Source organism: Ostrea edulis, chromosome 7 (genome assembly GCF_947568905.1).
Source record: "Ostrea edulis chromosome 7, xbOstEdul1.1, whole genome shotgun sequence".
NCBI lineage: Eukaryota > Metazoa > Mollusca > Bivalvia > Ostreida > Ostreidae > Ostrea > Ostrea edulis.
Window position 1 is genome coordinate 79698520 of NC_079170.1, and position 14522 is coordinate 79713041.

Here is a 14522-nt window from a genome sequence, read left to right on the forward strand (position 1 = left end):
GACGATTTTTCATCACAAATAGATATCGCACTGACATTTAGTCGCAAGCTTTCTATCGGAGGAATACAAGTTAAGCTTGCATTTCATCTGGATTCGGGCATCATTACCTACATGTACTGTAGGGGTAAAACTAGGTCAGAGAGTTTTCCGTTTTTGTTCATTATGGATACATGTATTGACCTGAAATTTTTCACAACCTACCTCTCTGCGAAATACATAATCAGTTACAGTTCAACTCGACTGATGCATCGTGACTTATTTTAGGACTAAAAGTAGGTCAAATAATTTCCTAAACTTTCTCTCATCATGGATACAGATATTACAACCTCCCTCTCAGATTGATTGAATATTGTTTAACGTCCCTCTCGAGAATCTTTCACTCATATGGAGATGTCACCATTGCCGGTGAACGACTGCAAAATTTAGGCCTATGCTCGGCACTTACGGCCTTTGAACAGGGAGGGATCTTTATCGTGCCACACTTGCTGTGACACGGGGCCTCAATTTTTGGGTCTCATCCGAAGGACCGCCCCATTTAGTCGCCTCGTACGACAAGCAAGGGGTACTGAGGACCTATTCAAACCCGGATCCCCACGGGAATCTCCCTCTCAGAGAAATACATAATAAGTCCACATGTCAGATAGATTGGCGCACCATGACCTACTTCTATTCATAATGTGTGTGATGTCAATTCTGAGTGCATGATATGTCTACAGGTTGAATTTCACTGTCCGACGGGCATATGTTATACCGTTTGCGATACTCTTCTTAAAAATAAAATTATGTTCTTAAGTAAAAGTATCAATTGCTGCAAATTATTTCCATACTTTCATGTGTAAAATGTCACAACACTAAAACGTTGCAATCTCTCGACTTTTCCAAGTTATTTTTTGTCAAATAATCAATGTTTACAATATGAATATATCCCTTATATTGTCAGATATTGACCGCAAAATATTTTGCATTGCATTATGTCTTAATTAATTACGATATCTAATAATGAATGGCGAAGATAACTAACAGTGATCAATCTCATAACTCCTATAAGCAATATAATACTATGAATAAGGGATTTTGTTTAATGTTTTTGATAATATAAAACTGAAATCTGGCATTGCGTGTCAAAGAAATGAATTTTAAAATCGATTTGCGAAAGAATAAAGTGAGATAGTGACTGTTATTGATTTTTTCGGAATTTTTCGTTCCAACGATGTTGTAATTTCAAGGAGGAATAATTTGATATTGATGAAAAACGGAGGATGCATGTATGTACAATAATATTTTCAAATTGATTTTTTTTTTTTAAATTTACTTTATTTAGTCAAACATGCAGTTTTAGTAGAAAGTAGTTTAAGAAAATTATTTTTAAAAACTCCTGCTGCACTTGAACCACAATATACGATTACCGACTGAGCTACCCAGCTAGACGGTCATATTTTAAAGAAATATACAATTATTGTTAATATTTATATTTTCATTCATGTTTTGAAAGTAAGTCAGCCATTATGACGATGTAGTATAACCCCCCTAAAACTATAATCAAAACCCGATAATTTATCCGATATGGAATTTAGCTCCTCAGTTTTGTAGCACAACTGCCAGAGATGCTATAAGTATGTATGTACTTATATCCAAATATATACTTTCTATACTTGCAATTTTATCATGTATTCATTCACTCCGTTTTTCCCTTAACATTATACTACATAACATCAATGTCGTTTTACCGGTTGTGCACGTGACTTTAATCTGTGGTCGGGGTTCAGAATATAGTTGGTTTTTGTTCAATCTATATTTTGTAGAATACCATAATTAGAATTATGGAAATATGAAAGGTAAACACGGGGAGAGAAATCACAACATTCCCTCTGTTTTAAAACCTCTCATTTACGCTGAAGTATGTAGGCAAGGAAAGGTAATTCATTTTCATTGCCCTGAACTTCAAATTTCACATATGTTCTTTGCGGGGTAGATTTCAAAACAAACAATTATATACTAACCTGAAATAATTCAAATACCCGTGTCACATAGTATATATTGTATACAAATGTACATATTATTTAATTAATCCATATGTATAAGTTTGGAGTTTTTATTAGGCTGGACTCAACTCCACTTATTTAGCCTAAGACCACTTTCATATATTGCTAGTTGTATGAATCTGCAAAAAATGTTTTGAATCCACAAAATCCCACACAACGGTCTTTGCATTTCATGAATGAATAAATAGATATAAAGTAATAAATGAAATAAATTGAACCCGAAACAAACGCAGTAGAAATTATTATATGTATTATGTTGATGGGTTTGTTATTCTAGATATTATACAACTCGGAGGTTGATATTACATTGTAACGATAACTTCAATCCCTCAAGTAACTATGGATTACATTAATTTTGGAAATATTTTTTAAAAATGTATTCACATATATCTCACCGAAACAAAGCCATTAATTCCATAGAAAAGAATTTGTACTTTGATATTCGTATCTGAACAGACCGAGGTCTTGCGTGAACTATGTTCATTAAGTCGGGTTTCAACCTCTTTAAAATCTTACAGGAACCTACGGTTTGGACACGCACTTCTTTTCATTAAGCCCCTGTGTCTAATGTTTCAGAAATAATAATGAATATCTCCTGAAATTTCCCAATGCCATTTGTGCTTTAACTAAACCCTTGAATCATACATTTTTACTATACTTAATAGAGATGTTACGGAAGGAGAAATACATTCATATCAACAATAAAGGGGTCCTCACGTTGAACTGGATTTTGATAGAAACGAACTGATTTACAGCTTACCAGTCAAGGCCAACGGCAGGTCAGGTTCCTGTACACGATTATCAATCTGTATTTCTCAAATTTTATACATGTTGTCGTTGATATAATCTTATTTGCAAATACAATTGTGTTTAGGTTGAATACTGTCTGAACTGTTTCACGCCGAATGTTAGACAATTCTGTACTTACTAGTACTGATTTTGACTGTAGCAAAATTCAGTTTACGGTGGGTGTGATCGGTTGACAAAGGATGCTTACCCTTCTGGGAACCTGATCCAACCTGTTGTGTTTCAAGTGGTCCGTATTTAGCCTAATCTAATTCTGAATTCTTCATAGGATTTATGAGATTGATCACTTTCCGTCACCTTCACTTTTGATGTGACAATGTTGGAGATACAACCCTCCTAGTTCTAAATAGTGGATTAACCTTTCATGCATGTGCCTCGATCAGTAGATCACTGGACTGACGAGTGAGAGGTTCCAGGTCCGATCCTCCACAGAGACAACACAGTGTGTCTTTTAGATTAAGGACAGCAATTCTAGCATCACGGAGTTAAGCAACAGATCACACATATGTATTTTAATCAGATCAGACTACCTACAATACCTATATAAGCATTGACAAGTTTTGAATAACACGGAATGTTAATATTCATTTTCAATATATATTTATCATAAAAGCAAACTTTGAATGAAAAGTAGTAGTTGAGATAAAAGACAGGACATTCTTACATTTTAATGAAATACATTTAAATTTAGAACTTATAGAATTTCTACTAATGAAATGGTACAGTATTTCGTCAGTGCGATTTATCTTTACATTTATGTAGCAATATCCCATTATCACCTGCATATGGTGTTTATATATCTCAACTGATTCGATACGCAAGAGCTTGTTCTGCGTATAGTCAGTTTTTAAATCGAGGCAAACTACTGACAAACAAGTTGATGGCACAGGGGTTTCAACAGTCTCAATTGAAGTCAGCATTTCGCAAATTCTATGGTCGTTATAACGATCTAGTTCGTCAATACAACCTATCATTGGGTCATATGTTGTCTGACGTGTTTCATACCGATTGTTAGGCCGTTCTTTGCACACTGATTTTGACTACGGATAACTCCGTTTACCTGATCAGGATATAGGGCTCACGGCGGGTACGACCGGTCGACAGGGATACTTACTCCTCCTAAGCACCTGTGAGGACACCTGGTGTGTCCATAGGTCCGTGTTTGCCCAACTATCTATTTTGTATTGCTTATAGGAGTTATGAGATTGATCACTGTTCGTTACCTTCACCTTTCATCTATTCATTTATTACTGATACGTGTACATAAAACCGATATCTATACTTGTTATCACTTTTCACCTGATCTAGAATGTCTCCCACTCGCTTTGCTCCTATGTGATTCTAATATAGAATGTTTTGCTACAAAGAATTGGATTCAAAATTCTTATTGCAATTTGATTAACAAGAAAACATGTAAAATAATTTGATTTTTTTTTTGGTTGGAAATTTGGTTTTGATCCTCGGCTCCAAAGTTAGAAAATGTAACTCCTGTAAATAATCAATGTTCTTTCATCATATGTACGTGTTCGTCTGATTAAATAATGTTTACGTCCCATTTTAAAAGAACTATTCCTTCATACAGAGACGGACGAGTTCTAGGTGAGGGGTCGCATATTTCATGTTTGGTGTTTAAGGTCGTAGCTGGAAGGGTTCTTTATCGTGCCAACGCCTTCTGCGATACGAGACCTCCGTTTCTCAGGTTATATCCGAATGACCCGTAATTCACACTTCTAAATGACCTTCCGATTACGAAGCGAACGCTACTGCAATATGTATACCTGTTCAGTGATAGCTTTATCATTTGTTTTGGATACAACATATTTTATTGCCATACAATTCGGGATTGAACAAAATAGAACGTCCTCAAAACGTTAGATTGTCCCCTGTTCATGTTAAAACCGTTACATTAGTATTGGAAAATTTTATCTCTCATAGCTATGAGGTCAATGAACTTTAAATATTGATTTTAGATTGTTTCATTGCCAGATTTAAAGACGTACGGCTGTTATCGGGACATCATTCAGTTTCAGGAACAGTTGTGTATCTCTATCAGCAAACAGATCTCCATGGAACGTGTGAGTTACTGTATCATAACACTTTTGTTGTCTCAATACGTACACGGTCAAATGACAGGTAACTACTTCGTGTCCTCCTTAAGTGGGAAAATCATCGACAGAGATCACACTCAGATATTTGAGGACTCGGTATTCGGATTCTCGTACATAGAGACGCTGAGTAAATGTTTATTTATGTACTTCCGCTATCAGAATGTGTATGTTTTGGTGGGAGCCGAGATCTGTAAAAGTGGCTCTCCATCGGGGTATCAATGTCGGCTTCTAATGAACTACAAGAAACAGGGCTATGTGGCTACTGATCCCAGCAACCAAGACTGTCAGTTTATGGAAATGGTAAGCAGGAAATAGTCACGTGATACTAGTGCTAGAGTATGCAAGTGCGCGGAATCCCGTTGGTGTCAATGACGGATCTAGAAGAAATACCGGGGTTATATCCCCTTTGCTTTATCTTGAAAGATTTATACTCACCTCCTAGTTTGACGTATTTAATTTCCATTTTGGGTGTAAAGTGTACCATCTTGAATAACCATGTCCCCTTTGAAAACTTTCTGGATCTATCATTAGGTTTATGAAGTGCTACGGGAAAATAATCTTACCGGCAGTCAATATAGATACACTATTAGTTTGTAAGGTGGCACCAAAGATATTCCCAACACATGCTCTAAGAGATATGTCGCTGAAATTGAGAACCATTTCATGGGTACAATATTTGATTTATTAGGGATTCCATATCATGACAGCCAATTTCTTCAATTTACATCTTCGGTATATTTTCTAACATTATGAAATTAGCGTTGTGCAAGAACGTAAATATTAATAAAGTTTGAGTGAGGTAAGGAGTAGGAGGGGTTCACAGGAAACAGTCAGCCATTGTGTTGTGTACCATGGGACACATAAACTATAAACTATAACTATAAATCAATTGTCAGAGACGCGTTCTAATTAAATATGAAGGTGCAGTAGACACTGGAATATGGAGATTATGTAATATGTTATACAATGATTTATGTGATGATTCGTCCAATACTGGTTCTAAATTTCAAATTTCCGACGAGTCCTTCACCCATTTGGAGGAATACACATGTAATTATAATGAAAGGTGAAGATAACGAACAGTGATCAATCTCATAACTCCTATAGGCAAAACAAAATAGATAGTTTGGCAAACACGGATCCCTGGATATACCAGAAGTGGGATAAGGTGCCTAGGAGGAAAGCACCCCCTATAAACCAATGCATCAAAGTAACTAGTGTGTGGATTGATATTGAACTTATTGAAGCATCAAACTTTGGTATTCTCTATTTCGTTGGTCAGTTTAAGAATATTCTCCTTACTAACTTTCAATCCTCCCAATGACTGTCCCAATCTCCTCAACCGTCGTTACGTAGTTGTCGCACTGTGAGACTCTCTCATTCGCGTCGATTGTCGTCACGTGGTTGTCACGCACTCTCTCATTCACCTCTGCTGTCGTCACGTAGTTGTCGCGCACTCTCTCATTTGCCTCCGTTGTCGTCATGTAGTTGTCGTGCACTCTCTCATTCACCTCTGTTGTCATCACGTAGTTGTCGCGCACTCTCTCATTTGCCTCCGTTGTCGTCATGTAGTTGTCGTGCACTCTCTCATTCACCTCTGTTGTCATCACGTAGTTGTCGTGCACTCTCTCATTCACCTCTGTTGTCATCACGTAGTTGTCGTGCACTCTCTCATTCGCGTCGATTGTCGCCACGTAGTTGTCGGCACTCTCCTGTTCGCCTCGATTGTCGTTACATAGTTGTTGAGCTCAAACACTGTCTTGCTTGCCTCCGTGGTTGTTATCGTGTTAATGAACTCAAATGAATACTTACTCACCTCAAACAGCGTCAAACAACATCAAAACGTATGATTTTTCAACACCTCACACGACCATTCTTCACGATAAATTAAAGATTAGACTTTTTGACAGTTGCTTCTTCAACAAAAATGGAAAACGAAAAATTTCATATCTAGTGATTAGTCATCCAAAATATTACTTTGTTAAACACAACTCTGATTCCACGTTTAAGTACTCTGGAGTTGAAATAAAAAAATATGCTGGAGTTCCTCATTGACAAAATCTTCGTAGTCTTCGTAGTCTTTGGTAATCTGGTCTTCCAACAGTCTGTTTGAATACCCATGGGCACAAACTGTGCTTCTTTGTTAGCTGACCTGTTTGTATATTCCTATGAAGCAGAATGTATTCGAAAACTTACACGCGAGAAGACAAAATATCTTGCTGTGGCCTCCAATTCAATATTTAGATATATCGACGACGTTTTATCTATTAACAATGCTAAATTCCATTCATTCATATGTCGATTCGATTTATCTCTGTGAACTCGAAATAAAAGACACCACAGTCGTCCACGTCTGCTTCATACTTAGATATTTTATTGAAATAGATTTTAACGACAAACTAGCGACTCTGCCACGACTTAAAATACTGATCATACGCAGAACAAGCCCTTGTACATCGAATCAAAACTTTGAGAGATATAAACACCATATGCAGGTGATAATGGAATATTGTTACATATATATGGAAAGCTGACGATGGAGAAGCTGGAATCATAGCGTTTATCATAAAGTTGGCTACTGACAAACAGGTTGATGGTGCAGTGCTTTCAACAGTCTCGTTTAAAGTCAGCATTTCGCATATTCTATTATTGGTATAACAATTTAGTTTGCCAATACAACCTATCGTTGGGTCAAATGCTGTCTGACTTGTTTCATACCGATTGTTAGGCCGTTCTTGGCACACTAATTTTGACTACGTATAACTCCGTTTACCTGATCAAGATATAGGGCACGGCGGGTGTGACCGGTCGACAGGGGATGCTGACTCCTCCTACGCACCTGATCCCACCTCTGGTGTGTCCAAGGGTCCGTGTTTGCCCAACTATCTATATTGTATTGCTTATAGGAGTTATGAGATTGATCACCGTTCGCTATCTTCACCTTTCATGTAGCATATTGTTTAGGTGCTCATTGAAACCAGGCTACAAGGCAAAACACAAATTATATATAACGTGAATAACACTTTGGAAGTTTCTTCCTGTACATTATCAGGATTTCAGCTCATGGAGGACATAGATAAAATTATAGACTACCTGGCTGTCGAATTGTCGTTTCAGAATGTCAAAATAACAAGAAATGAAAGAGAAATTCAAATTTATACTTTTGTATTTGTAGGAGGAGAAGGAAGTCATCAATGGTATGTTATCAATGGTATGTTATAGAATGTTTCATTGTGTGTCGTTATTACGCAAAATACATGTGATAAAAAAATCCATATTTGAATAATGCAACTCACATTCTTTATTCACTCAAAAAATCATATACACCTATTTTCAGTTCCCAACGATCAATCAGAGCATGCAATACGTATAGAGAAAGAAAGCTTATTCTACATAGCACACTATAGGTGGCCTATATATCTATATATTCTGTGTCGCTGTATCGGCATATGTCTTCCTTTTGTAATGTAGTTGCTGCCAAAAGACCTACAACTGTTAGCTCTGTTCTCCTTGCGCAGTCGCAGTTTGGACCATCTAACGCAGTGGATGCGGTTACGAATTCTCCATTGGCTAGCGGGCACCTTGCCATGACGCGGCTTCAAAAAAAGCCCATGGTTCCAGGTTGATTTCGAGAGTCCAGTGGATGTGTTGAAAGTTTTGATTATCGGAAGACAGGACTGTTGTTGTAAGCATCTAGTGTCTGTCCGAATTCAGTGTCACGTTTTCTGATCACTTCTCTGTACAGAGTCAACTATGCTACGATTAAGTTTGACAAGTTTACCGTTATCCTGAAATGATTTTCACTAGTAGTTGCTACAAATAACAATGTCTATCTTCTTACGCTAACTTTAAAAGCTAAGAACAGGAAAAATATCACTGACTCTGGACGGACAATCTGCTCAGTAAGGCAACACTCAAACTCACGGATACGTCTACTGGGGAAGGGGATAGTGGACGGATTTCCAATCTTTACCCTTTTTTAAAAAGTTGAAATAGTAGAACAAAAAATACAGGATGCGTCCTAAACAGCGATAAATGCATTGCTATTAATATGCATAGACACACCTACTCAAAATAATCTAATACCAACACCACTCCTAGTCAACGATATACCCTCAAAAAGGTGTCAGAATTTTTGTTTTTTGAAAAAATCAAAAAATGCTCTACCTCTTGATCAAGGATTTTACATTCGGATTTAAGGTGGGCTGGAAATGCTTATTCGAGTTTCCTGTTGGGATGAAAATTCGACAAGCAATATACGTTCCTAAAGATTTGAGTAATGCAAGAAAAACATTGCAGATAATTTCATTCTTAGAAGCATATTGTAAAACATTTAAACGCTAACGCTAGTGAAAAACTAAAATGAATTATGCTTTAACATTGTTCTTGCAGACGAGATACTTCATCACGTATACGCTTCTGTGCATGATGGTGTAACTTACCGTCTTTGTGGCTATTATGATAGACCCCCTACACAAAGGACCCACACCATGGTCTACTGTAAAAATATAATCCAAAGTCCACTCGTTGTCATTACATTAAATGACGATGGTCAGCAATATTTGGAACTTTGCGAAGTAGCAGTTTTCGGACGATAAACATGAATAATAGATTATTGATATGAAAACAAAACCAGTATGATTTCGATAGCTCCTAAAGACTGGCTGGATAAAATTGATGTATGCGCTTCCTGACAGATTTCTATACTAGCACCTAACAATATACAGTAAGGTACTGTGTCTCCTCAACAAGGAACGGTAACTCTTTCAAATCTCTTTGCAATATATAATTTTTGTAATTTAATACATTTAACAAATTCCATTGGAAATTAATTTTTCTGTGCAAAACATGCTTTTTGATTCCATTGATTTATTTTAACTGTCGATTGCATTGATTTGTTAGTAGTAAAAATATCTTGTTATTTTATCAGTGAAAAGAAATTAAAAACAAATTAGATCAATACTGCGTACATATTATATACCATGTTATCACACACTGTCTTTGCTGTATCACTCTGTATATATACCACAATTTTCATTCCAGTGACTTAATTAAATCTTTTATATCCAAGTTTGAACTATCTGAAAGGGGTGTTAAATTAGCAATTTCTTTGCTAAAATTAGATGTTCACAATGCGTGTAGCGGTTGGAATTTCCGACAGAAATGAAAGTAAAATGTGAATACACGTTGTAAAAAGTAGGTTTTGATATGTTGAAAATGCATGAGTTTAGTGCCTAGATATAGACCATCTTATATGTAATCCACCAACGTGTTCTTGTTCTTCATCTTCTTTCAACTATAGTCCAGCTGGACATATCATTGCTTTTGATGTTGATATAGTTGAAAATGAGGACCTCAAATCACTTATTCTAAAAGGTCCTAAATACAAGGAACCTCGGTCTTTTAATTGGCGATTTAACTTCATCTCTATGAATTCTGTCGAAGATTATGCCAGACAATGGGCTAAATATGAAACAGAAAAACTTGATACGTTTTCAGAATGGGTTAAAAGCATAAGTGGAATATTAAAGTCCCACATTAGACATATTAAAACAAAATTACGTACTACCTATCCTTCTGTGTTTAGTAAACAAGAAGTGATAAAAGAAGTAGGTGAAGATAACGAACATTGATCAATCTCGTAACGCCTACAAGCAATACAAAGAAGATAGTTAGGCAAACACGGACCTCTGAATATACCAGAGGTGGGATCAGGTGCTTAGGAGGAGTAAGCATCCCCTGTCGACCGGTCACACCGGCCGTGAGCCCTATATCCTTATCAGGTAAACGGAGTTATCCGTACTAGTCAAAATCAGTGTGCCAAGGACGGCTTAACAATCGATATGAAACACGTCAGACAGCATTTGACCCAATGATAGGTTGTATTGACGAACTAGATCGTTATAACGACCATAGAATTTGCGATATGCTGCCTTCAATCGAGACTGCTGAAACCCCTATACCATCAACTTGTTTGTCAGTAGTTTGCCTCGATTCAAATACGTACTATACGCAGAACAAGCTCTTGCATATCGAATCAGTAGAGATAGGTTACATAAGGAATATGTTTTGGTTCCAGCTGACAAAGCTAGTAACATCATTGTCTTTGTTTGTGATGCTCATTATTACAACTGTATTTTAAACGAACTTAGCATTAATTCCGCTTTTGGTAATCGTATTTATACTCCAACTGCCCTTTCAAAAGATGAATTTCTTCAAAACCATATGCTTCAGTTTTAGACACATTTAATACCCGAGTCAATGGGTCGAATGAATATGAGTTACCGTACCTATACTGGATTCCTAAAATACATTTTAAAAAAACTTACAAACAAAGATACCTTGCTGGATTAAGTAAGTGCTCTACCAAGTCCTATCTTTGCTTCTCACGAAAATATCAACAGCTGTGGAGGAGAAACTTCAAACTTACTGTGCAACTACATATATCAGAAGTGGTGTTAATCAAATGTGAACTCTAACAATTCTAAAGTACTTTTAAATAACTTGAAATGACAAATTTTTTTTCCAAATCAATAACATTAAACTATGACTTCTCAACACTACACAGGACCATTCCTCACGATAAATTAAAGACTAGACTTTTGGACATCATAGACAGTTGCATCTTTAAAAAAAAGGAAAAAAGGAAAGATTCATATATAGTGATCAGTCATCCAAAAACTTACTTTGTTAAACATTACTCTGATTCCACGCACAAGTACTCTGAAGTTGAAATTAAAAAAAAATATGCTAGAGTTCCTCAATGACAATATCTTCGTGGTCTTCCAACAGTCTGTTAGAATTCCCATGGGCACGAATTCAGCTCCTTTGTTAGCTGACCTGTTTCTATATTCATATGAAGCAGAATTTATTCAAAATCTTTCACGCGAAAAGAGGAAATCTCTTGCTGTGGCCTTCCATTCGACATTTAGATATATCGACGACGTTTTTTCTATTAACAATGATAACTTTCATTCATATATCTATTCGATATATCCCTGTGATCTCGAAATAAAAGACACCACAGTGTCGTCCACTTCTGCTTCATACATACCCTGAAGCGTACTACTACACCTCCAAAGCGTTTCGTTTCGTTCCGTGCAAACCGTTCATCATTCCCAGCAGACCGTTCAGCGTTCCGTGTAAAACGTTCAGCATTCGGTGCAAACCGTTCACCGTTCCGTGCAAACCGTTCACCGTTCCGTGCAAACCGTTCACCGTTCCGTGCAGACCGTTCAGCGTTTTTTGCACACTGTTCAGCGTTCCGTGCAAATCGTTTCGTGCAAGAATCTTACCGTGCATGATTAAGCCACGCCCATGGAAACATGCAGATCGTTCAAACCACGCCCTTAGAAACGTACATACCGTGCAAGTCATTTCGATATGGGGTTGGGAATTTGAGCAATTATTTCAAAATGTTTCTAAGATGGGCTTTCAACAGTAAACATCTGCAAATAATTGGAAGAAAACAGTTTCTTATAAAACCACCAGGCAGAGCAAAATACGATACCATTTTATCACCCTTGGTAGTTTCTAGCAAGTGCAGAGACATGTATATATCTGCCCTCGGGAGGTTTTCTTGATTATAGGAAATTTATCTGTCTTGTTACATTTGTATGTTTAAGTTTCTCTCAACTTGTTACATAAAAAAGTCATCAAAATTGTTTATCGGAACTGTCTGCATAATGCAAAGACCGATCTGTGTATAACTTGTATATTCTACGCAAATTCCAAGGTGCCTTTTTTATAACCACAATAGAGGTCAACTAATCCGGGTATTTGAAATTAACATTCGTACAGAAGGAGTGAAAATCGGCGGGGGCAAATGAAATATGACAAAAGAGGTGTTTATATCTTTTGTTTCTCAAAAATGAATGCAGTTTTCTATAGATTTAAAATTAAGGCAAATGCAACAATCTAATCACAATTGGATGTTAGATCCGCTCGCATATCTGTTGATCATTACTGTAGTTAGGCATTTTTTGTATTATCTATTCATTTCTATGTTTGATTTATTTCTCAATCATATTTTGATTGTTTCTTTTTGTTTTGTATTTCCCTTCTTATCCAATGTGAGAGGTTCGTATCGACTGGCTAAAATGATGTATAGATGCAACTCCCCTCCCATCCCGGCACACGAATATCTTCCAGTCTTACCTGACGAGAAGCTTTTAATAATTTTACTTGTTCTCATAAACGTATATAAAATGTATGGGTTTATTCAACATCTTTTTTTAGAAGAGGCTTGGAATATACAAATTACACACATGTTTTAACGGCACTCAGATTGAATGTACAAAAATAGCGAAACAGACGCGACTTTTTTCAATGAATTTGATATAGCAATGAATAAAGTTGAATAATCAATATTCCATGACCATACAATTTATGCATCTTTTTCCTTTATTTCCGGAGGAATGGTTCTTGAGAAGATATTAAAATATTTTTCTCTATATTCGTATGCAAAATTTCGATTCCCTATTGTGGCCCCATCCTACGACCGGGGGGGGGGGGGTATGATTTTAACAAACATAAATCTGCCATTATGTCAGGAAGCTTTCATGTTAATTTGTAATTTCTTAGCCCAGTGGCCTAGAGAAGAATATTGTTTTTAAAGATTTCCCCTATTATGTATTGATAAGTAAAAGTTTAATCCCCTAGTGTGGTCCCATACAACCCCCGGGGCCATGATTTAAACAAACTTAAATCTGCAATATGCCAGAAAGCATTCATGTAAATCCTTCTGCACAACTTGACGACTTTGCAGAGGAATTAATGAGGCAAACGGTTCAGATTCAGAGATGTGCAGCAAAGGACACCTTGAAATCTGTTGGAAAATTAAAACGAAAAAGAAATGTAACAACAATAACAGAGAACTGGAATAAGCGACAGAAGTCGGAAGATTTCGTCGATAATGTAGGTAGGTTTCAAAAGGCCCCGATACACTCCCTGTCTTCCCTCGAATCCAAGGGTGCGACGTTACAGAGCACTTCTTACAAAACATTTTGTCCTATTGACAATCTCGGTGCAACTTGTTGGTTCAATGCCACGATACAATCCATCAGTGTTACAAACATGGCAAAATCATTTCTTAATTATTCTGAGAATGCACCCATTGCTATCAGCAAGGAGAAAATAGATGATATGAAGGAGGCTTTTTACGACGTGTTCAGACACATTTTAAGCAGAGCGTCAGCTGGTGAAAAGGTTCCTAAACCACTTGTACAAACAGCTTTGAACAATCTTGGTTTAGCAGTAGGTGATCTAGGAATAAATTACAGGGAACAACAAGATGCAAATGAATTTTATATGAAAGCGATATCTCCAATGGCTATCGACATTGGTGAAAGACTTAACATCATAAAGTTCTTCACGTGTTTAGACTGCGGGAACAAAACTGAAAAAATTGATTCATATGTTCAAAACTTGGCGCTAACAATACCAAACAAACCAGGTATCAAAATGTCTGTTAAAGAATTATTAAAAGATTATTTTCAACACGGTATTACTGAAAATTGCCGATGTGGAGGATTATTAGATTTGAATCAAAAATTGAGAGAAGCCC